Here is a 22,303-nt window from a genome sequence, read left to right as displayed (position 1 = left end):
GTTCATTTTTTTTTAGGTTTGGTTGTTGATAGTTGTGAGTTTGTTGTCATTTTCCTGTACATGTTTTTTATCTTCTTCATTTTCTTAGTTAAGTCCCTTTAACATTTCATATAATAAGGGCTTGGTGATGATGAACCTTATCTGGGAAGCACTTTATCTGCTCTTCCATTCTAAATGATAGCTTTGCAATGTAGAATAATCTTAGATGTAGGTCCTTCCCTTTCATGACTTCAAATACTTCTTTCTAGCCCCTCTTGCCTGTAAGTTTTCTTTTGCAAAATCAGCCGATAGTGTTATGGGAACTCCTTTGTAGGTAACTGTTTCCTTTTCTCTTGCTGCTTTTAAGATTGTCTCTTTGTCTTTAATCTTGGATAACTTAATGATGATGTACCTTGGTGTGTGCTTCCTTGGGTCCAACTTGTTTGGGACTCTCTGAGCTTCCCAGACTTCCTGGAAGTCTATTTCCTTTGCCAGATTAGGAAAGTTCTCCTTCATTATTTTTTCAAATAAGTTTTCAGCTTCTTGCTCTTCCTCTTCTCCTTCTGGCAGCCCTATGATTCACATGTTGGAACATTTAAAGTTGTCCCGGAGGTTCCTAAGTCTCTCCTCATTTTTGTGAATTCTTATTTCTTCATTCTGTTCTGGTTAAATGTTTATTTCTTCCTTCTGCTCCAAACCATTGATTTGAGTTTTGGTTTCTTTCCCATCACTGTTGGTTCCCTGTACATTATCCTTTATTTCATTTTTCATAGCCTTCACTTTTTCCTCTATTTTGCAACCATACTCAACCATTTCTGTGAGCATCCTGATATGACCAGTGTTTTGAGGTCTGTATCTGATAGGTTGGCTATCTCTTTATCACTTAGTTGTATTTTTTTCTGGGCCTTTGATCTGTTATTTCATTTGGGCCATATTTCTTTGTCTCAGTGGGCCTGTTATGTAGTAAGGGATGGAGTCTTAGGTATTTGCCAGAGTGGGGCAATCCACTTGGCATCATTGTGGCACTGTGTGTAGGGGAGGGATCAGAGAGAGAACAATGGCACTTGCCCAGCTCTTGGCCAACTTCCAGTCACTACCCACTACCTACCACCCACAAGCAAATTGAGCCCTTTTGGTGCTGATTCCCAGGTGGGTGGGTTTGTGTACATTCTAAGACTCTGTGGGTTTCCCCAGTGAATTCTCCTGTGAGGCTGGGAGTTTCTCTTCCTGCTGTAGCCCCCAAAGGTTTTTACTGCCAGAGGTTTTGAGGCTTTATTTTCCTGGGCTGGAACTCTGGGTTGTGCTGTCTGTCTCGATCCCCTGTTGTTCCTCCCAGTTTATCCGCACACAAAAATGGGATCACCTACTGCTGCCTTGCCTGCCCTGTCCTCTAGCCACCTCTTTGACACATGTCCTCTCTGCCCCAGCTGCCTGCCTCCCACCAGTCTTGGTGAATGTTTCTTCTTTAATTCCTTGGTTGTCAGACTTCCATAGAGTTTGATTTTCTGGCAGTTCTGGTTGTTTTTTGTTTTTCAATTTGTTGTTGTCCTTCTTTTGATTATACAAGGAGGCAAAGTGTATCTACCTACACCACCATCTTGGTGTATGGTATTTTTTAAATGGAGATATAATTTTTTTAATGGAGATATAATTCACATGTCATAAAATTCATCCTCTTAAAGCATGCAGTTTTAGTCTATTCACAAAGTTGTGAAACCATCAACATTAGCTAATTTCAGAACATTTTCAGCAACCCAACAAGAAACCCCATACCTACTAGCAGCCACTCCCCATTCTCTCCTTTACCAGCCTCTGGCAACTACTAATCTACTTTCTGTCTCTATGGATTGGGCAGATGAATTTGCACATAATTAAATAGGGAGTAGTGAACTACTTACTAATCATTTTAATTGAGGTAAAATTTGCATCTAGTGAAATGCTCAGATCTTAGGTGTACAATTCAATGAGTTTTGACAAATACATACTCTTATCTTACTAATTCCCAAAATAAAGAATATTTTTAAGATTCTAGAAAGCTCTTTTGTGGCCCCTTCTAGCCAATCCCTGCTCTACAAGCAACCATTGTACAGATTTATATTACCATAAAATAGTTTTGTTTTTTCTTAAACTTAATAAAAAAGAAAACAAACAGTAGGTGCTCCTTTGTGCTTGGCTCCTTTTGCTCCAAATAATATTTTGAGATTTGTTTCTGTTGTTGCATGTTTCAGTACTTCTTTATTCCCTCTTCTTTTTTTGTTTTTGCTTTGTACCACATTTTGTTTATTCATGCTACTGTTAACAGGCATTTGAGATGTTTCCCATTTATGAATGATTGTAAACAAAGCAGCTGTAAAATTCTTCTTTTGGGGACATATGATTTCATTTGGGGGTTGGAAGAAGGTAAGTACCTGAAACTGGAATTGTTGTTCAGGGAACTATTGATTTTTTAGAGCAAGAATGTGTTCCTACCAGGACTAAACTTTAAGAAAACAAATGCAGCAGCCATATGCAAGGAGAAGCAGGAATAAAAGTTGGGAAAATCAGAAGAGATGGCACCTTTTGTGATTGGGAGTCAGAATACATAGAACTTGGAAAATGAGTGAATGTGGGCGGACAGTTGAAATGGAAATTTTAACTATTTATTGGGTTTTCACTTTCTAAGGTGTTCTAAGATTCCAGGCAGTCTGACTGCTAGAATGATGGACTTACTCTTTTTTGTGTGTGTGGTCAATATAAAGGTTTTGGTTTTGGACAAGATGGACCACTATTCTCAAAAAGCTATTTTCCAGTACCTCCCAGGGCACCTGGCTCAGAGTGTCAGTTGAATGAATGAACTGCAAACAATCATTTGATACTGGAAAGAATGAAAGGGCATTGGGGAGAGTGGGTGGGCTGAGGCAGAAGCTCACACACTAGAAATTAGCCCACTTGCTGGACTGGTTGATTAGATTAGTTGCTTGTGTAATGAGGTGGAGAATTTTATTCATCAGAAATTCTCCTCTGGAATTGCTCCCAAGAAAATCAGTCAGAGCATGCCCTGTGATTCTCCCTCCCTTCCCCCACTCCCTAGGGAATCTCATGGAGCTCCCAGACATGTTTATTCAAAGAGCATATTTATGGGCATTAGAGAGCACAAGAAGGCAGTTGTATTAGAATTTAGAAAACGTGGGCTGGTTTTTTTTTAGTTACCAACTTTGGTAACTGACTGTGAACAACTTTATCTGTTTCTTAGTTTCATTATCTGTAAAATAGGAATAACATCTGTTTCATTTCCCTTATAAAAATGTCAATTATAAAAGTCAAAAGAAATCATAGCACCAAAATACTTTGAAAAAGTTGGGCTCTCTAATGTCTGCCAAATAGCAAAACAACCAAAAATTTCTCAGCTTGCCTTTCAAGGTTTCCTATGCCCAATGATCCAAACTCCCTTCTAGCTTATTCTCCTAATAGTCTCTCCACAGACAACCTGCTGGACACCAGCTGCGGCCAGCACACGTCCTCCTCTCGTCCACAGCCATGCTCAGCGTTTGCCTCCATCTGGGTTGTCCTCTTTCCCACCCTGGCCTCATGAAGAGTTAGTGTGAGTAACTCATATGCACTCCTTCATGGAGTCTCTCCTTATACCTTCTTCTTCTGGTTTGGTGCCCAGATTATGGCAGAAGTAACCTGTCCTTGAGACGTCAATAAAATTGACTTAAGGCCGTCCTGAGGGAACTACATTGTCTTCTCCTCCATCTACAAATTCCTGGGAAATTACAAACTCATGAGTACCTCTGGCTCTAAGCTCTCACTCTCTTTGAAGTTTTAAACTCTGTACCTTACCTTCTAGGACCCTTTATTCTTTCAGCAGATGTGGGTCTCATTACACCCTCCGTTTTTGTAATTTCCACATAAACCACACAGATGAGGAGGCATTTGTATGCCAAATTTACTAGGGAGTTAAGGCAATGGAGGGAGGTTTATATTTCCACCACATACATGCCACTATAGTAGATCTTATACAGCCCCACTCTTAAAAGTTTTTGAGTCATCCTGGTTGTTAGAATAGCTTATGGGTTAACTTTGCTCCAAAGAAAAAGCCTCTGCCATGTGGCCTGCCCCCTCGTCCTCTTGCTTTCCCTCTCCCTCCTTTCCTCTCCTTTCCTCACCCCCAAATTCCTCTAGCTAGTTCTTTGACTCCTTCAAAGCTTCAGCTTTAGAGTCTGACCTTCACCCTGGAATAATTTATCATATATTCCTTTCTAAATATATTTTCCCCTTTAAAATATATTTGCCAACTTTAAAAATATTCTTTTCTCTCTGTTACACTGACTGAAGTTATTTATAATTATATCTTACAGCTCCTCCTGGATTATATGCTCTTTCACAGCAGTGTTTATTTTTGACTCATATTTCTAAAAACTTTCCCAGAATCTAAACTCAGTGCTTTGCATGTAGTAGACCCTCAGTGTTGAATGAATGAGTAAACGAGTGAAAGCTGGTATCTTCTATGTAACCCCAGAAAAAGCATAGTGGAAGGGATAGAAGCACCTTGTTGCCATGATAGGGTATTCATATTTTGATCATTACCAGAAGAGACCAATATGGAACACAGAGTGCCCTCCAGAGCTTATCTTGACCCTAATGAGTAAGTGAAAGCTGAGACCAGAGTCTATGCAGGCTTTGTTCAGTGCCTGGTCCCTGCAAAATGAGTGTGAATCACTGATTCCTTCCTGAGAGGCTGCTCACCTCCAGTTGAATGGTTACAGTGGATGACTATTACCATTGAGAACTAGAACACTCCTGTGACCCACAAGACTTGTCCTCTCTGTTCCACTGGTAACCCTTCAGAGCACGTTTCCTCAGTGAAATCAGAGTTGTCACAAGGAGTACAAGTTCAGGACAGAATCACAGAAACCCTTATACCTACTGATTGGAAACATGAAACATGTATTTGATTATAAAGACTCTGCCATTCATCTTTTACAAATTAGAGAAAGAGAAAGAAGACTATGACTTGAGCATCATAAAAGAGATTGTGCAACAAAGAATATGCTCTTGAAATTATCTTTGAACACTGCAGTTCTTTAAACCCTGAATGTGAACATGCCAATATTTGTAGAGCTTTATAGTTTGCTAACGAGTTCATTCAAGAGACAAATGATCTTAATATATCTTCACAATAAGCCTATAAGTGAAGAATTATCATATTCCCATTCTACAGGTCAGGGAACTAGGACCCACAGAGGCCAACTTCCCCAATGTCAAATATATAGGAAGTGGCAGAGTGGAAACCAGAAACCCATCTTCCTGCTGTAAATGCTGCTTGCTTTTCATCACACCATGCTGCCTTTCCTCTACTTAGCTGTCAAGCCTACACACTGAGCATCAGAGTTCTGGGACCTAAAAATCTAAAAGGAGCATGTATAATATCATTGGCCAAAGGGGTAATGTAATGGGCTTTGTTACTGATAATGCAGTTCATTCTTAAGACTAACTGTTGAAATCAATAAATCATTTTGCTCTCCTGTATCTCAGTTTTGACCAATTAGTTGAAGTGATGAGACCTAGAGTGTGTAACACATGATCCAAGAGAATACAGGGTTTCAGACAGCTGGAAGAGAAAAGTGTATGCATTCTCTCCTCCTCCAGAACTTCTTCCCTGGCTCATCTTGCTGGGAGGGATAGTAGAGCACGATGGTTAAGATGCTATATCTTGAAGTCTGGTTGCTGTAGGTATGTGTTGTGGCTCTTCCATTGACTTGGGGGTAGTTACTTAGCCTCTCTGAGCTTTAGTTTTCTTTTCCTTATCTGCAAAATGGGAATGTGTCAGTTAGGATTCTTTGGTTGCAAGCAACAGAAATGGACTCACTTATGCCAAGAAGGGTAATCTATTGAAATGATCTCAGTTCTCTCCCAAAATCAAAGGGAAAATTGAGCAATCAGACCTTGAAAAGAATAGAAACCTGGCAACTTCATAGATCTGAATTGCAGAAGAAGTACTTACCAGCACTGTGACATCAAAATGACACCACCTTAACTATTTTCCACTCAGGCATCACTCAGAGCAAGCTTGATGGGCCTACTTAGAGACATGTGGATGCACCTGGACAGGGAGAAGGGGTAGAGAACCCTGATTGACAGTCCCACGAGGACCATATGGAAGAGGGAGGAGTAGTTCCTCAAACAAAAACTGGAGTGCTGCTTTGAAAAAAAAAAAAGGAAAACCAGAGATTTACTATAGAAAAAAATAGTATTTCATTGGATTGTTTTTAGAATTAAAACATGTAATAAATTGAAAGTGCTGGGCATGATGTCTGTTATGCAGTAAGTGCTTGGTAAATAACTGTTGTTAGATTGTAACAGAAGTGAATTGAAAGGAATATAAATAACCAAAGAGAAAAATAAATCAAAAGAGGAAAAGATTCAACAGTTGGCTTCACAGGGCAAAATAGGAACTGCCATCTCCCCTGATACCATGACCACCCCTAAAATACCATGAAATTGCTAATGAATGCCTTTACTTATTTGAACATTCTATTCTGTATAAAGAATGCTAAGTAAAGAGGCACCAGTAAATGGACACAACCAGAGAATATTTCACTGACTAAACTGAATAACAGATACATAGACAAATCTATATAGAAAGCAAATGGCAATAAATGTGAAGTATAAGTGATTCATTTTCAGAAAATACAGTTTTAACACTCTAAGAAATAGAATGAATATTTTATAATTATTATGATGGAATCATTTTAAAATTACAGTGAAATGGTTTTCACTTATTCCTCTGCAACATGAATGAAATGTATTGGCAATTAACAATTACCACACTAACTGCAATGAACATTAATATTTATGTGTTACCTACCCTGTTACTGACTGGGCCAGATTTGGTCCCTAGATCCTCATTCCTCTATTCTTAGAGACATAAATGGGTGTTGCAAGTGAGTACCTGAAGGCACATTTTCAACTGCTGCAGTTTATCATCCTTATAGTTTATATCCTGAAAGCTTCATAACCGTGGCAAATCAGCCCTCACTCTGGGAATGGCCTTAAACAAGTTGGAAGCCATAAACCTATAGATAGTGCCAAATGTATCTGAACAATCACTCATGTTAATGATGACAACGTGGCTCTATTATTTCTAATATTACAAAATATTTAAGTTATAATTTTGAACAAAACAATGGTATCTACCTACCTACCCTCCTATCTGCCTATCTGATCAAATGGGTGCAGCTTTAGAAATTCACACAGGGAAGTCTTGGTGTGATGCTGGAGAATGTGGATCTCAAATCTTCATCTAAACCTGGCCATCTCTCTAGAATCTGTGAACAAAAGAGACTTAATGCATCTATACTGCGGACCTTCTCTCTCAAAATCCGCCATCCTGCTACTATCAGAACTTGCCTTTTGGGGATTAGGTAATGCCTCCAACATTTAAAACAATCCCAAACTTCAGAAGTGTATTTTGCACGTTTCTTCCCTAAATTTTTAGAAAAATAAAGTGAAAAAATGTTCAAATCTCTAGTTTTGTTTTTATTTAAAAAAAAATTCTTGAATGCTTACAATGAATGAACTTTTTGTTTTAAGATAAATGTTGTTAGCTTGAAATGCTTTTCATAGGTGATATTATATGATGCCCCTTTACATTAGCAAATTGTGTCATTATATTTGGGGGGAGGCAGGAACCAAATAAGTGGGTTTAAGACAGCCAAAACCAAAAGAAAATATGTTTATGAGTGATCTAAGTTGAAATATATCTCTTTGGTGCTTATATTTCTAAAGTGGTGAGGATTTTTAATAGCTCATTTTTGTCTGCTGCTTTTTAATGAATTTGAACTTGAATGCTCATCTTTGCTGGGGTCTACAGGGCGCTTGCTGCCCAGGACACTTACATGTGCATGGACGGCCTCCCTAGGGAGAATAGGCTTCTCACAGCACAAGCCCACCGCACTGCTCTGATGCAGGTCTTCAAAATTCTGGTCAGCCTCTTCCAATCAGATACCAAAAAGTAATGAGGCATCATGGGCAAAGTGGTAGCAAATTAGTGGTTTATAGATAAATACATGCTCACCATTACCTGAAGGTAGCAACATATGGGATAAACAAACAGTAAATCAAAGTCTTCAACCCTTTAACTACTTAAGATTTTGCATATATAGTTGATCTTTTCTTGTGAACCAATTTTTTATCTATGGATAATAAATGTCTTTAAAAACTCTCAGAATAAATAAGTATGTACAGTTTCTTCTTTCTTTTTATTTTAAAAAAGAAAGTATTGGAGGGACTAAACATTCCCTCTGAAGAATCACGTAATTTTTTATTTATTTAATGGGTCCTGCCCCCCAATATTTTCAGTGACAATGCCATGTATCATGTGGCTGACTCATAGGGAGTAAATATGTTCCCTTTATCTCCTGCAATTTTTACATTTGATTACATCTTTAGCAAAAGGCAGCTCTGAATATATGCTCTATTTTGCTACTGTTATGTAGTGGTTGGTTATGCTAAAAAAGAGTTTATAGTGGAATAACATAAAATGGAAGTGGGGAGGGAGAGGAGAGTTTTGGATCCCCAGCCATTGTTTCCCAAACTTGAGTCATGCTTAGACCGGCACAACGTAAGTTTGAGATGATCATCAAAATGAAAACAAGATTTAACATTTCTTCTAAAATTTCAAGAACCTATAGACTTCAGTTTGGTTAATAATGACTGAAACTATTCCAAGAGGATAAACTGATTCATATCATTATCCTTCTTTTTTCTTCTAGAAGTGTCACAATAAATTTGGGAAATCAATCCAAGTTAAAGTATGCTTGTTGTCTAGAAATTGGTTCTGAATTCCTGTATGGCAATTTCTCTCCTTTCAATGTAAATAGTTTTCACCTTCTAGTTAATAAACTATATATTCTAAGGTAATAATTAGGTTCACTCATGCTTGCCCGATAATACATTTTGTATCCCATATTCTTATTTAGGGTTCTATTCTCTAAAAAAAACCCATCTCTGCCTGCTTTATTGAAACTCATCCCTAGTTTCCACCTCCTGCCTTCCAGGTTAAAGAGCGCTAAGCTAGAAGCGAGTCTGACCTGGGCAAGCAATGGCCCAGGCTACCGTCCTGTGCAGCCTCTGGCAGCCTTAGTGTTCTTTACTGTCACTTTTTTATTAGGAGAAAGCGGTCCCACAAAAAGTTTTGGGGAAGAATAAATAAATGCTACTTCAAAGTGACCACATTGCTTGTATCGGTGAGAATGCCTGTATGTGGTTTTGGGACGGCTCCTGGAGCTGTGGATAAACTGAGTTAGTAGGGTGCTGCTGGGCAAGACACCCCCGAACTCTGCTACCTGTGTTCTCTGCTACCCCATTTTCACTTCATTTGTGTAATTGGCCTTTTCTGAACAGTTTTCCCCCATAGCTTGGTTTTGAAAACATTCCTCATAAAAGCTAATGATTTCATAAAAATGTGTATGTTTCACTTTCTTCACTTGTGTATTTAATGACCGACAGAACAGTGTTACTGCCCAGGAAACATGGATCGCTTTCCTCTCTGACTCATTCTGTAACTCTTCACAATGGCTGAAATGGCATTTGCTGTTTCTCGTCTCTGATTTGCTCCCCTCTTCTCTTCTGCTGGGCATCAGCCATCCTGCCCGTCCTCACTGTACCTGCTTATGCACCTTCATCCACAAGCCGTGTTTTTGCCCGTGTTCAGTCTGCATTTCTAAGTGCACCAAGGCCCTTCCATTACACGCTCTACTCCAGACTGACCCCTCTGAGGTCCCTGCACAGCCAGGGAGCGGCCACTGGCTCTTTCTCTCCAGGTGCAGTGAGGCAGCATTTGAACTCGCACTTCAGACAGAGGATGTGCTCCCAGCAGAGCTACCTAGGAAACTTTTCTAAGCCCTCAAACCGTCATGACTTCAATTTCGTCACATTCTACACACTTTCAACCCTGGTTTTAGATTCCTGCCACTGCCCCTAACAACCAAAATAAGTGTTTCTGATGTTCCCATATTATCCTCCTACTGTGTACGGTCATTCATGTTGTTTGGTCATGATTAATGTTCAAAGAACCGTGTGTGTGTGATTCAAACATGTTTCAATACACATGATACAGTATCATCTCTGTATTTAAGGGCTAATACAAGGTTTCCTTGGAAAACTACCCCGCTTTGAAAGATCTGATTAAATAGTTGACTTGCAGTCAGAGTGTCTGGGTTTGAGTTGTGGCTCCGCCACTCACTGGCTCTGTCAGTTTCTCAGGTCCCTTCTCTGTTAGCTGGGTAGCTGACACCTACCCCACAGGGCGATTGGGAGGGTTAAATGAGATAATCGTGTCAAGCTCCAAGAGGAAAGTTTGTCAGGGAGTAAGCACTCAGTGATGAGGATTATTACCAGCTATGACTTCTCTGTCTTTTGAGGAAATGTCAAATTCTGCACACAGAAAATATTTTTTTTTCATCAGGGAAAAAGAGTTGGCAAATGCTCATCACCTGGAGGTTTCCATGTGGTGATCCTGTGGCGTGCTGGGAGCCACTCTGTACTCCCAGCCCTGAGACTGTCTTCCAGCTCACGCTGCATCTAATCAGGACAGCCGTCCAGAGGTGAAATCTGTGTCAGATTTCTTTGCAGATAGTTTTCCAAAACAAAAAAGTACAGCAATGGTTTTTGAAATACGTGGCAAGTCTTGCTTCTCACTCTGGGCAGGGATTCCACTTAACTGTAAACTGAAATTTTCTCTATCAATAGCACGCTTTGCAGCTGCCATTTTCTGGCTCCCTGTGGGTCCACATCCCATCCAGACGTGAAACCACTGGGCCAATTTCTGGCCTGGGAGGGCTGTTCTAGTGCGTGAGGGTACTGTTCTTTTAAGGGCGGCTGCCACTTGAGTGCAAGTTCATTGTTTGAAACCCCAGCTGCACTTCATTAGGTTAATGACTGCAGACCAAGAGGAAGGCTGCCTGCCAAAGGTGACTCAGTGGAGAGTGAGATGCTGTTCCAAGAGAATGCAGCTTCACAAAGGGCTGCTTAACCTGGACCCTGCCTTTCAAAGGCCCAGGAGGGGAATTTTAGTTTCAAGTACTGTGGTTGTTTTCACAGGCCCATAAAGGGGATCTTTGTCAGAATCTAATCATTATCATAACATTTGAGTGGCCCCATAATTCCATTCCATGCTACAGATAACCAGTGGTGTCAGTTATTTACAAGGCACTGAGCTGGGTCTTGAGGGAATTCAGAGAAACAAGACGTGGTTCAAGCCCTCTAGTAGCTTACAATTTAGTAAGAAGATAAGTCAAATCACTGATTATTCAAATATTCTTCGGCTTTCTCTTATGTGCTGGGCATGGGTTAGACTAACGAAAGCAGGTGCATCAAGTCTCTGCCCTCAAATAATGAAAGTACAACATGGTAGTGATTTCTTTGTCATTTTAAACTTTTCATTTTGAAATAATTTTAAACTCCTCCTCCTTTTCCTCCTTTCTCTTTCTTACCTGAATCAATTGAAAGCTGAAAAATCCTAAATATTTCTGAAATTTTTGTACCTAAATTATTGTAGTTCCTAAAAGACAAAACACTCTCTTACCTCATCACAGACCAACCATCAATTCAGGAGATTTATATTGATGTAATATTACTAGCTAATCTTAGAATCTTATTTAAATTTCACCAGCTGTGCTAATAATGGTCTTTATAGCAAAAAAAAATTCCTTTGTGGTCAGTCTATTATCCAATCCAGGAGAGCAGATTGCATTCAGTTGTCACACCTTTATATACATCTCCTTAGTCTTACAATTCAGGAACTCTTCCTCAGTTTTTTCTTGTCTTTTGTGACTGACATTTTTAAAGTGTGCTGGATGGTTATTTTATACAATGTTCCTTAATGTGAGTTTGTCTAATGTTCATGATTAGATTCAAGTTATGCATTTTTGGCAGAAATATCACCAAAGTGACACTGCATTCTTCTCTGTATATCATGATAGAGGGGACATGATATCAATCATCCTATCACTGGCCATGTTAACTCTGGTCACTTGGTTAACGTGGGGTTTGCTGGATTTGCCCACTGAAAAGTTATTTTTCCTCTGTGATTGATGTGTGTCTTTTGGGGCACTCCCTTGGAATCATGTTAAATTCTATTCCTCAACAAACTCTCAGCTTATCATCCTTGGATGATTCTTGCCTGAATAAAACGTTACTATAATAGCTGCCAAATATTGATTTTCCTAATGTTATCATGGCTTCTACATTTATGAGTTGGCTTTCTACTGAAAGGAAGTGATTCATTCATTCATTCACTCATTCACTCATTCCTATCAGCAAGATCCATGGATTTCCATTTTACTCAGTTGGTCATAATCCATTATATCAATATTTATTTTGCTGCACAAATTGTCCCATACTTGGCTAGTGGGAATACCTACAAGCTGGTTCCTATGTGACTTTTGACAGGTCCCTTTCAGTTTTTGAGATTTTCTTGCTTTCTGAAATGAAAAGATGTTCCTATCTCATCTTGTACTTTGCCTGCTTCAGTCACTTCTCCACTGAGCCCTGATTCCTGTGGGTGGAGAATGGGATTTAGGAACCAAAACCTGGGCACTAGGTATGCTCATTGCATCTTAGCCCCTCAGTGGACAGAGCTAAGAAATGTGTTATGTTTGTGCATGTGTACATATACATACCTGTATCTATTGCTACATCTAGGTAATGTTAAAAGCTATGAATTCAGAGACTCATGTCTCATGTATAAAATAAATGATGCTGAGAAATAATGTGGGGGAAAGAGCTTCCCCCTCCTCCTGAGTTAGGAGGCATGTGTGTGAGTGTGTGTATGCACACTAGTGTTAGTCAAGGGATGACACAACAGAATGACCACTTACCTACCTACCATCATGGAACAACAGACACTTAATTTACAGTCCCTCCCCTTTCCCTTTCCAGTAGTATCCCTAGTGGCCTGGCTCACTGGAGAAATCATAGATAATTGCCCCAAGCAAAAAATATTACCTGATAAAAATAAGATTCTCAAAAATTTCTTAGAGAATTTAAAATTGTATAAATAAACATATTGTTTGCCATAAACATGAGTATATACCAAGTATGTTGGGGACTGACTCATTTTAACCAGATGTCCAGTGGGATTTTCCTTTTATTCATTCTGAAGATGGAGGACTTCTCTGTGGGACTTGCTGCCTCTTACAGAGAATGAGTTACACCATCCGCAAAGAGAGATGTGTGGGGATTTCGGTCTTTGTATAGCAACAGGAGAAGAAGGGCTACTTGCTTCCTTGCCCAAAGCCAAAAGCAAAAGGGCTGCAGCAGCATCTAAAAGAAGCAGAAATGTTGGGGCTGAGAATCTGTCCCTTCCCCCACCCCATACAATTCGATCCTGGCTTACAAAAGGAAAGGAGACGATTTTAAACCAAATTTGGGGTTGAGGTTTTATAAGAACAGGATGGGAAGAACATTGTTTTGTTATTAATAACTAAAAATGGCTAAAAATGTATGCAATCCGGCCAAGTAGTCAATAAGGAAACTACTATGCAAGAGGAAAAGGGGATGATGAACATAGTATAGTTGGTGTCAATTCTTATAAAATAAAATTCTTTAATGTTTACATGCCAACGAGGTGAGATTTCCCAATAAACTGTTTATACAGACATCTGCAGAAAATAATACTTCAGAATGCTGCTCTGGCTTGCACAATTCTGCAAAAGAGTTTTCAGAATGCATCTAATACAGATATCTGTTATGAGATGCAAAAACATGTTACTAACCAAGTGCCACAGAAAGGGAGAGGAGGGAGAGATGACTTCCACATGGAGACTCCCATGGGCTCTCCTGACAATAGGGAAGTTGCCAGATTGAGCCCAGATGAACTGACAGCTTCCTCTTACTTTGATCGTTGTAGAAGGGAAATTCCTCAGCTCCCTCCCCCAAGTTCAACCCAGTTTTGAACTTACCCCTAAAATACACTTCCTGCATTGAAGACTAAGACCTTACATTTATTGGTCTTAGTTTGCCAGTTCCAGTGGAAGAGGGCAGAGGCTGACTCCCTTTGGCTCTGTTGTTATAATGCTGCTCATGACATTTACTGAGTTCACCTGGGATAATACAAAGAATTGGAACTACAGGTGCATATCTTCACATGCACACCTTTAACACACTTAAAAAGTTCTAGAAAGGAGAGTAAGACTTAGAATTGGACAGATTTGAAATAAAATTCTAACTCTGCCATTGTCTGGGAAAAAACAGTTAATTTCTTTGAACCTCAGTGTCTTTACCCATGAACAAAGGATAATAAGACTGATGTCATAAAATCACTGGATGCTTATGTCAGATAATATCAAAGTGCTAGCAGTGCCTGCCACCCTGAGCACCTCAATAAATGGATGGTCTTTCTAGTCTTCACAGTCAGCACCAGGCCCAATGGTGGGGACAAGAGAAGGTGTTCGATAATTATTTTCCAGCATGAATTCTAGCACTGTCTCATGGCTGCTAGGCACAATAACCCATTCCAACGTGCTCAAGAGGAAAGGGGATTTACTGTAAGGACGTGGGGAAATCTCATGGACCATCCCTCCCACACCCAATGCTGGTATGTGCTGCCTTGTGATGATGCTTACTCCTGCTTGGTTCTACGTGACCTTCCCTTTCAGCTCCAGAAAGTTAGCACATTCAGCATTTCAGTTCTCCCATTTTAGTTTTCTTAGAGAAAGACTCTTTTTGTTCAGATTTAGTCAGGATCCCTGCTGTCTCACTTGCCTTGGCTGGCTCATCATTTTCTGGTCCAACCAGCTGTGGTCAGAGCTGCAAATACAGCCACCTGGGCCCACCTCCTCAGCTAGGCTGTGAGTGAGATGAAATCGCCTTAGCCAAGGGAGTGGCTCACCAGGATAGAACGCTCATCTCCACTGAGATCATGGTGATTGAATGAGTTTCATTATTCGCTCTATAACCAAGGAGACATTTCACAGGATGAGTCTCCAGAGTGCATATTGACTGCAAAAAAACACTATGTATACATTTTATAATCAACTAATTTTTTTATTTAAAAAACACTTATGTATCACTTATTACTTGCCATGTACTATCTCAAAAGTTCTACAAATATTACCTCATTCAGTCTTACCACTGGCTGAAGAAAGGTCCAATGAATGACACTGGCACTTTACAAATTTTACTAGAGGCCCAGAGAAGCACAGTGATTTGCTCAAGGACACACACAGCTAGCTGGCAGCTGAGCCAGGATTTGAACTCAGGCAGTCTGATGTGCAGAGTCCATGCTCCAGACCACCATGTGGTGTGGCAGCTCATACAAAGACAGCCAATTACCGCTGTGCAAGGCTGCCCCTCAGATCACAGAGGCAGCTTATTTATTTATGATCTAACAATGTGAGATTATTTCAACGTGACCATCCTCTTCAGCACCTTCAGATATAACCCACTGGTGCTCACCTACCACTTTTCTTTCATTCTTGTCCAGGTCACGGGGGTTTGTAGGAGCTCTGCTGTGTACTGTACACTACCTTGAAAGGGTTACAGGAGCTAATGGTCTGGTTTTACATTCATGTTTTTAAAACCTTTTCACCTCACTAACATTTTCCATCTTCTACAACACTTTAAATTCCATTTCTATTACCTGAACATCAGGCACAATTATGTCATTTTGAGTTTCTTCTTTGCAATTAATGCAATCATATGACACATCACTAATGCCAACCAGGAATCTTATCACAAAATAGTATAAATTATCATATTTCTATATACATTTGCAAATGTCTTATCAACATTCCAATCCTGTATACATTTTTATTTAAAAAAACACTCTCTGCGCTGGATTTCTGGAACTGTTAGCTATCAGTCACACTGGCTCAGTTTTCATGACTGCCTGCCTCACAGAGCGAGGCTCTGATTGAAATTGGCAACTTAAATCAGGTTACATAAGATTTCTTATCCAATCAAAGAAGCTCATTGAGCTGCCCAAGTTGTTCATAGGACTATAAGACCACTTTCTGTTACAGATGTATAGATATAGACCATCTGCCTATGTAGGGATGTAGGTGAATAATATCTGTAAGGCCACTTTCTCATATAGATAATACTGTATACCCATATGTAGACATGTACAATAAAAATTTAAAAAAAAAACTACCATATCTGATCTGGACTTTTTAAAACCCTATTTTGACAATATATTTTTAAAAGGTTTTATTTATTTATTTTTAGAAAGGGAAGGGAGGGAGAAAGAGAGAGAGAGAGAAACATCAATGTGTGGTTACTGGGGGCCGTGGCCTGCATCCCAGGCATGTGCCCTGACTGGGAATCAAACCTGCGATGCTTTGGTTCGCAGCCCACGCTCAATCCACTGAGCTACGCCAGCCAGGGCTTCAATAAACAATTTTTTATGTATAAATTCTGGTACTTAGTGATGAGAATCTTGGGTTTTATTTACATAAAAATGGATATATAATCATAAATTTGTTCCAGAGAATCAGTGTCCCTTTAACTTTGGTAGTCACAATTCCTGTGCTCCAAATCTTCTGTCTGTTAAATACAGATCAAAACACCTCCCTATATACAAGGTGACATGAAAGTATAGGCTCCCTCCTTCACCTGCAGCTCTGTCTCATATCCTCTCTTGATTTTGGTGGCCCCTCTTCTCTCTAAAGAGCTACCCCTTAATGCTAATCTTACATGCAGCTGGGTGATCCAGCAAACACTTATGGGTGGGGTAACCTTCTAAAAACTTGATTTGTAATTTACTATATGATATTTTGCAAAAAGACACTAGAAAGTAGCTTCTGCTCAGCCTTTGGTGTATAAACTCGTGAAGAGGAATGGAAGTGTTTCCCACTGTCTGCCCTTCACCAACTAAAAAGGTAATCAGGACTGTCCTGTTTCTAAGGTCAAAGCCAGTGAGCTCTATTCTATTAATGTGGAAAGGAACAGCAGAACATGGATTTACTTGAGAAAATAAGAAGGGAGAAAGGAGGAGGAGGAGGAAGGTAAAGAGAGGGGCTTTGGGTCCACTGGCTTGCTAAGTCATATTGGAGTCATTTCTAGGCTTGTACATGGTCTAGGATGTGCTGATGCTCGTGGACCAGGAAAAGACTTCTGAGAGGGCATTGAGCCAGTCTCCTGGAGCACTAGTCAGACCAGTGGACCCAGCCTAGCACCGAAGCCCAGGAGCAGTCTTCAGGATACTGTCCCATCGTGTGGGTAGGATTCTTGCTATCCTAATACTGCAGCACCTTTATATATTCCCCTTTCAGTTACTGTAGTGTAGGTCTCTACATTTCATGACACACCAGGATAATTTTCTAGTTGCACAATAGCAGGAACCCCCGGTAGGGCCAGCTTCATGAACGTGTTACCTGTGCAGTTGCATAGGATCCCCAGCTCAGAAAGGTCCCATGCTAGTTCAATGCTCTGCTGCTGCCACCTTGAGATTCTTAAGAGTTTTATCTTTGAACTTGTGTTTCGAACATGAAGTCCAATGGGACAATGGGTTGTGTGTGTGAGCAGAGATGTCACAATATACATGTCTATTGTTCTTGATACCCCACTCACACATACCATTTGTGAAGTTCCATGAGCACAGAATTCCCATGAACCCATGATGCTTAGGAGTTCTGGGAGACTCAAACACAGTACCAGGTAGGAGCGTTACATCTGTGACTGAGTAAATGAGGGTGCTGACACCAGAACTTGCTTCCAAAACAAAAGAAGGAAATGGTGTTCTAAGAAACACCGAGGAGCACTATCATATTCTTTCTTATCCATGTTACTTCCCTGTGTTAGCCAATCACCTACGCTGAAAATGATGACATTAAAGGAAAGAGAAAGAGCAAAATACAATTCCTTTCCCTTGAAATCCTTCCTTAGTCATCAATAAGTGGAAGATAGACAGTTTTGATACAACATGGGAGTATCAAGAAGGAAGCACAATAAAAAGAACTGAAGTAGTTTTATGCAGCATTTCCATTGTTCTTGTGAGAACAAAGTACATACGCATGAATGAGCCAGGAAATACAAATTGTATCATTTCATTGATTTCACTGACAAGTTATATTTGAATTTAAAAGTGGAATTGCATGATATAAAAATGTACAGTAAAAATTTAAAAAAAAAACAAGAGAAAGAGACCATAAAGAAAAGGAAAAGCTTTATATTTTTAGTATTTTGACTCACACTTTCCTTTTGAACTAGATTTCACAGATCATGAGTAAGTAGCATGCATTATCATTTTGCACTGGGACCTGCAAATTATGTAGCCATCTCTTACCCCAGTGCCCCTCAAAGGCACTCAAGTGTGTTGGAAGGCACATAAGTGCTGGTGCTGGGCGGCAGGCTGGCATGCTAGGACACTGTGAGCTGGGGGCAGAAGAAAATGAACACAGACCCCAGTCAAAAGGGCAAGCCTGTCTGATAGAAAAAGAATTGAACAAGATGGGGGTCTTGATAGAATGAATGTGTTAGAGACTCAGAGATCTTCACCCAATGCCAAAAATGAGCGGGGTGAGGGATTTGAAGACTTGTGAATGACAGCCAGAGAGAGATAAGTACAGTACAATTTCACTTATATGTGGAACCTAATGAAAAAAATAAACTAACAAAGGAGAGACAGCCTCACAGATACAGAGAACAGACAGGCGGCTGTCAGAGGAGAGGTAGTTGGGGTCTGTGGGAGAAGGGTGAAGAAATTAAGCAAAGAAAAAAAAGACTCATGGATATAGACAACAAGATGGTGATTGCTGGAGGGGAGGGGCATGGGGAGAGTGGGAGAAGGTAAAGGGAAATAAGTAGTGATGGAAGGAGACTTGACCTGGGGTGGTTAGCACACAATACAATGGAGAGATGACAGTGTGGAATTGGGCACCTGAAACCTGTATAATTTTAGCGGGCGGGGGGAGCTCTGACAGCAAAGCTGCTGTGCCTCCCTAGGTCAGAGCTGAATGGAAGTCAGCACAACACCAGGTGCTGGTGTGAAGGCTTGCTCAGGCCCAGGAGGATAAGCACATTTGAGAGCAGAGAGAGACCTCCCCAGGACTATCTAGCTCAGCTCTTTCACGTTATATATGGTGGAACCGAGACATGAAATTTAATGTGAGAGGAAACCTGATCTCTACCTAGTTCTAGCTTTCTTTCTAAGTAGCTGTGTAACCTTGGGCAAGCCACCTACTTTTCCAAGCTTCTGTTTTCTTAACTTAATTGAGGGGATTAAATTATAAGTCCTCTAAGGAGATGGGTCCATTTCTAAAAGCCTAATATTTAAATGTGAATATAAATGTTTATATTCATTTAAGTCTTACTCTAAATGGCACATTGCACTACTGAAATTAGACATAAACATCCACGCCACTGCTTTAATAATGGCTTCTTTAAGATAAAAGGCATGCCTGGTAGGACTGTGTGCTGAAAGTTCTGAACCTGTGCTCTATCCGGGCACAACCCGACTCCAGCTGATGACATTTTGTCTATAATTTGTGAAGTTCTACAGGAACAAATAACACAAAACTGTGAACCTGGTCTATCAACTTAAATATTTAAGCAATATTTTATACAATAAGTATTTATACTTACTATGGTGCTTCCTTACCTCTCATGGGAGACTAGAGACCATTAATTCTAATTTCCACAGGAAGTGAGGTAATTATAGTGATTTTGGTCAAATATCAGCAGTATTAGGGATTCTGTTGGTGCCTATGGGAAACAAAATAATGAACTTTTTAGACCATTTTTCTGATGTGCTATGGTGAGGGTGAAAAACAGGTCCAGACTGAAAGATAATTTGTGTAGTTGGCTAATTAATGATTATCCCATTTATGGTCAAAGCAAGAAGGAAACAGCCTGGAGGTGTGAAGGACACCTCTGCGTCAGAGGCTGAACGGGTGCCCCCAGGCACTGGTCTCTGCTCCAGGACTGCACAGAAAGCTTCAGACAGACATTGGGTGCTGCCCCCGGCCCCACACGGGGCCCTATTTGTCATAGTTCTCGGATTTGGCTTTGCCCTGGGGTCATAACTTGCTGCATGGAGATGCACCCCATTTGTCTGGAAGCCACCCTGTCTCTTTCTTGTACCCAGCCTTGACCCAGCCTTGCCTTGACCCAGCCATGGTTTCCATTGTGGTCGAGCAGATGTTACCCAGAGCTGACAGAATGACCGGTTTTAGAGTCCTTGCAAACTCTAGTCACAGAAATTTATAAATGTGAAGCTCTCCACTTTCATTATCCTTTTCTAATGATTCTGCTCATTGAAAAAATAGGTTGGCAGAAGTTCAGTTTGTTCTGTTTAAGCTCTTTTACATTCCCAAACATTTCTTTCTTTCTTCCTTCCTTCCTTCCTTCCTTCCTTCCTTCCTTCCTTCCTTCCTTCCTTCCTTCCTTCCTTTCTTTCTTTCTTTCTTTCTTTCTTTCTTTCTAAAAAATAGGAGCTGGACCATCCACCAGGATTAGCATATTGGGCTTCACAGTTAGAAGGGGACACCAGAAAGAGAACGACCATGATGTCCCTGAAACAGCCCTCCAGCAAGTTCTTGGGTCTGCGGGGTTCGATGGAGAGTCAGAGGTTTTACCTATTTCCTGACCAAGACTCACCATCACCCCCCTGCAGCCTTTATTCTTGGTCTTGTCCACAAACTCTCTTTCTTTCGCTAACCTCTGTTTCATATTGACATCTGTTTACTGCTGAGCTTACCTGACTGTTCCTAACTCCATTTTTTAGTTTTAAACTGAATTTTAGCCCCAGCCCTCATCACCAGGCTCCAAGCCTGGCCCATTACTAGTTTGGGATTCATTCACTACTTGCCTGTCCGGTGGTGCTCTAGTTGCCAGAACAGGAGAGAGTCCCCATTTTTCTCTCTGTTGATAACCTTCTCTTCCCAAATTATGACTGGTGGTGTAGTGGTAGCAGAGAATATTGGAAGAAAAACACTGGGTTTTGGTTCCCCAGATTCACTCTCCCTGGAGCAAACTTCTTAGATGAGCCTTAGTTGTTGGAGGAATTGCCTTTTTTAACCCCATGAAGATTTCATAAATCTGCTATACTTAGGTTTTATTTATTGATCCTAATGAGTTTTAAATTGGCTTTTTCTACAAGGACATTGGCTTTTTCCAGACAAGGACATTTGCCAATGTCCTTGTCTGGAAAATGGAAATAATAGCAGTACTGACCTCGTAGGACTATTGTGAGTTTTAAATAAATTAATATGTAAAAAAGTGCTTAGTTCCATGCCCTACATGTAGTAATGACTTCATAAATATCAACCATCATCATCATTTTTATTACATACAGGGTGAACAGGAAAATGGAAATGAAATAGAAAAAGGTTTTTTAAGGTAATGAGAAGTCTTTGGGAGATGAAGAAGAGGAAAATGACAAGGTAAAATGGATGAAATAGATGCATTTCTATTTGCTTTTGAAAATTTGCAAATAATTTCAAAGACTAAAATGATTTAAAGTAGTGTTCCTTCCTGGCCAAGCATAGAGTGCTGCCTCATTCGCTGAGTGTCTCACTCTACAGAGATTATAATTACTATCAAGTTGGTGTTAAATCAATCACATGAGCCTGTCCTGAAAGCCATACATTGCTTTTCAATGTCCTCATGTTCTAAATAAAAATAAAGTAAGAGCCTGCTAATTTATGGTAATCTAATATGTGCACAATGCTTCAGATATTCTATAAAACCAGTGTAGTCGAAACCCTAAAATTTCAAGCATTCTCAGACACAAGTTGCATCAGCCAGCCTAAGGCAGTGGCTCAAAAAGTGGAGGAGGGAGGGCAAGAGAAAGAAGAGAATGCTTTATAATAAAGGGCTATTATTTCCTTTGTCATATTTTGGTTTCTTTAAAATTGTCCAGTTGCATTTAAGTCCCTATGAGCCACAAAAATTATGTCGAACAATAGCGGGGATTTGTGAAAAGATTCCTCGGATGGCATTTGAAAAACACAAGCAGCCCTTGAACCTTTCAGCGTCCAGTACATCTGACAGGCTTTGTGAGCCGCAGCCACCTGCAAGAGTGCTAAAATAGATGCTTTCATAAAACTGAAAATTCTCAGAATTGATGTGTTAATATCATTCTCTTAATTACTTGACATCTGACCTAGGGAGCGGTGACAAGATGATTCTGGCCAAAGGGAAAGGGAGAGATGGGGTGTCATTCACATATATTTTTGGCCATAAAAAAGAAAAAAAAAGGGCAGCTATTGAGGGGAAAAAAAAAGCATGATATAGTTAGGCAGATTGTCTATCCAGCTGAAGTTCACTAAAAAATGACTTAATCCTCCACTTCACTCTTCCTGCGTATACCAGCTTCTATTCTGATTTTCAACAATAC

The sequence above is a fragment of the Phyllostomus hastatus genome, unplaced genomic scaffold (assembly GCF_019186645.2).
Source record: "Phyllostomus hastatus isolate PE091 unplaced genomic scaffold, TTU_PhHast_1.1 phas_contig_1, whole genome shotgun sequence".
In the NCBI taxonomy this organism is placed as follows: Eukaryota; Metazoa; Chordata; class Mammalia; order Chiroptera; family Phyllostomidae; genus Phyllostomus; species Phyllostomus hastatus.
Note: the sequence above shows the minus strand (reverse complement) of the source record.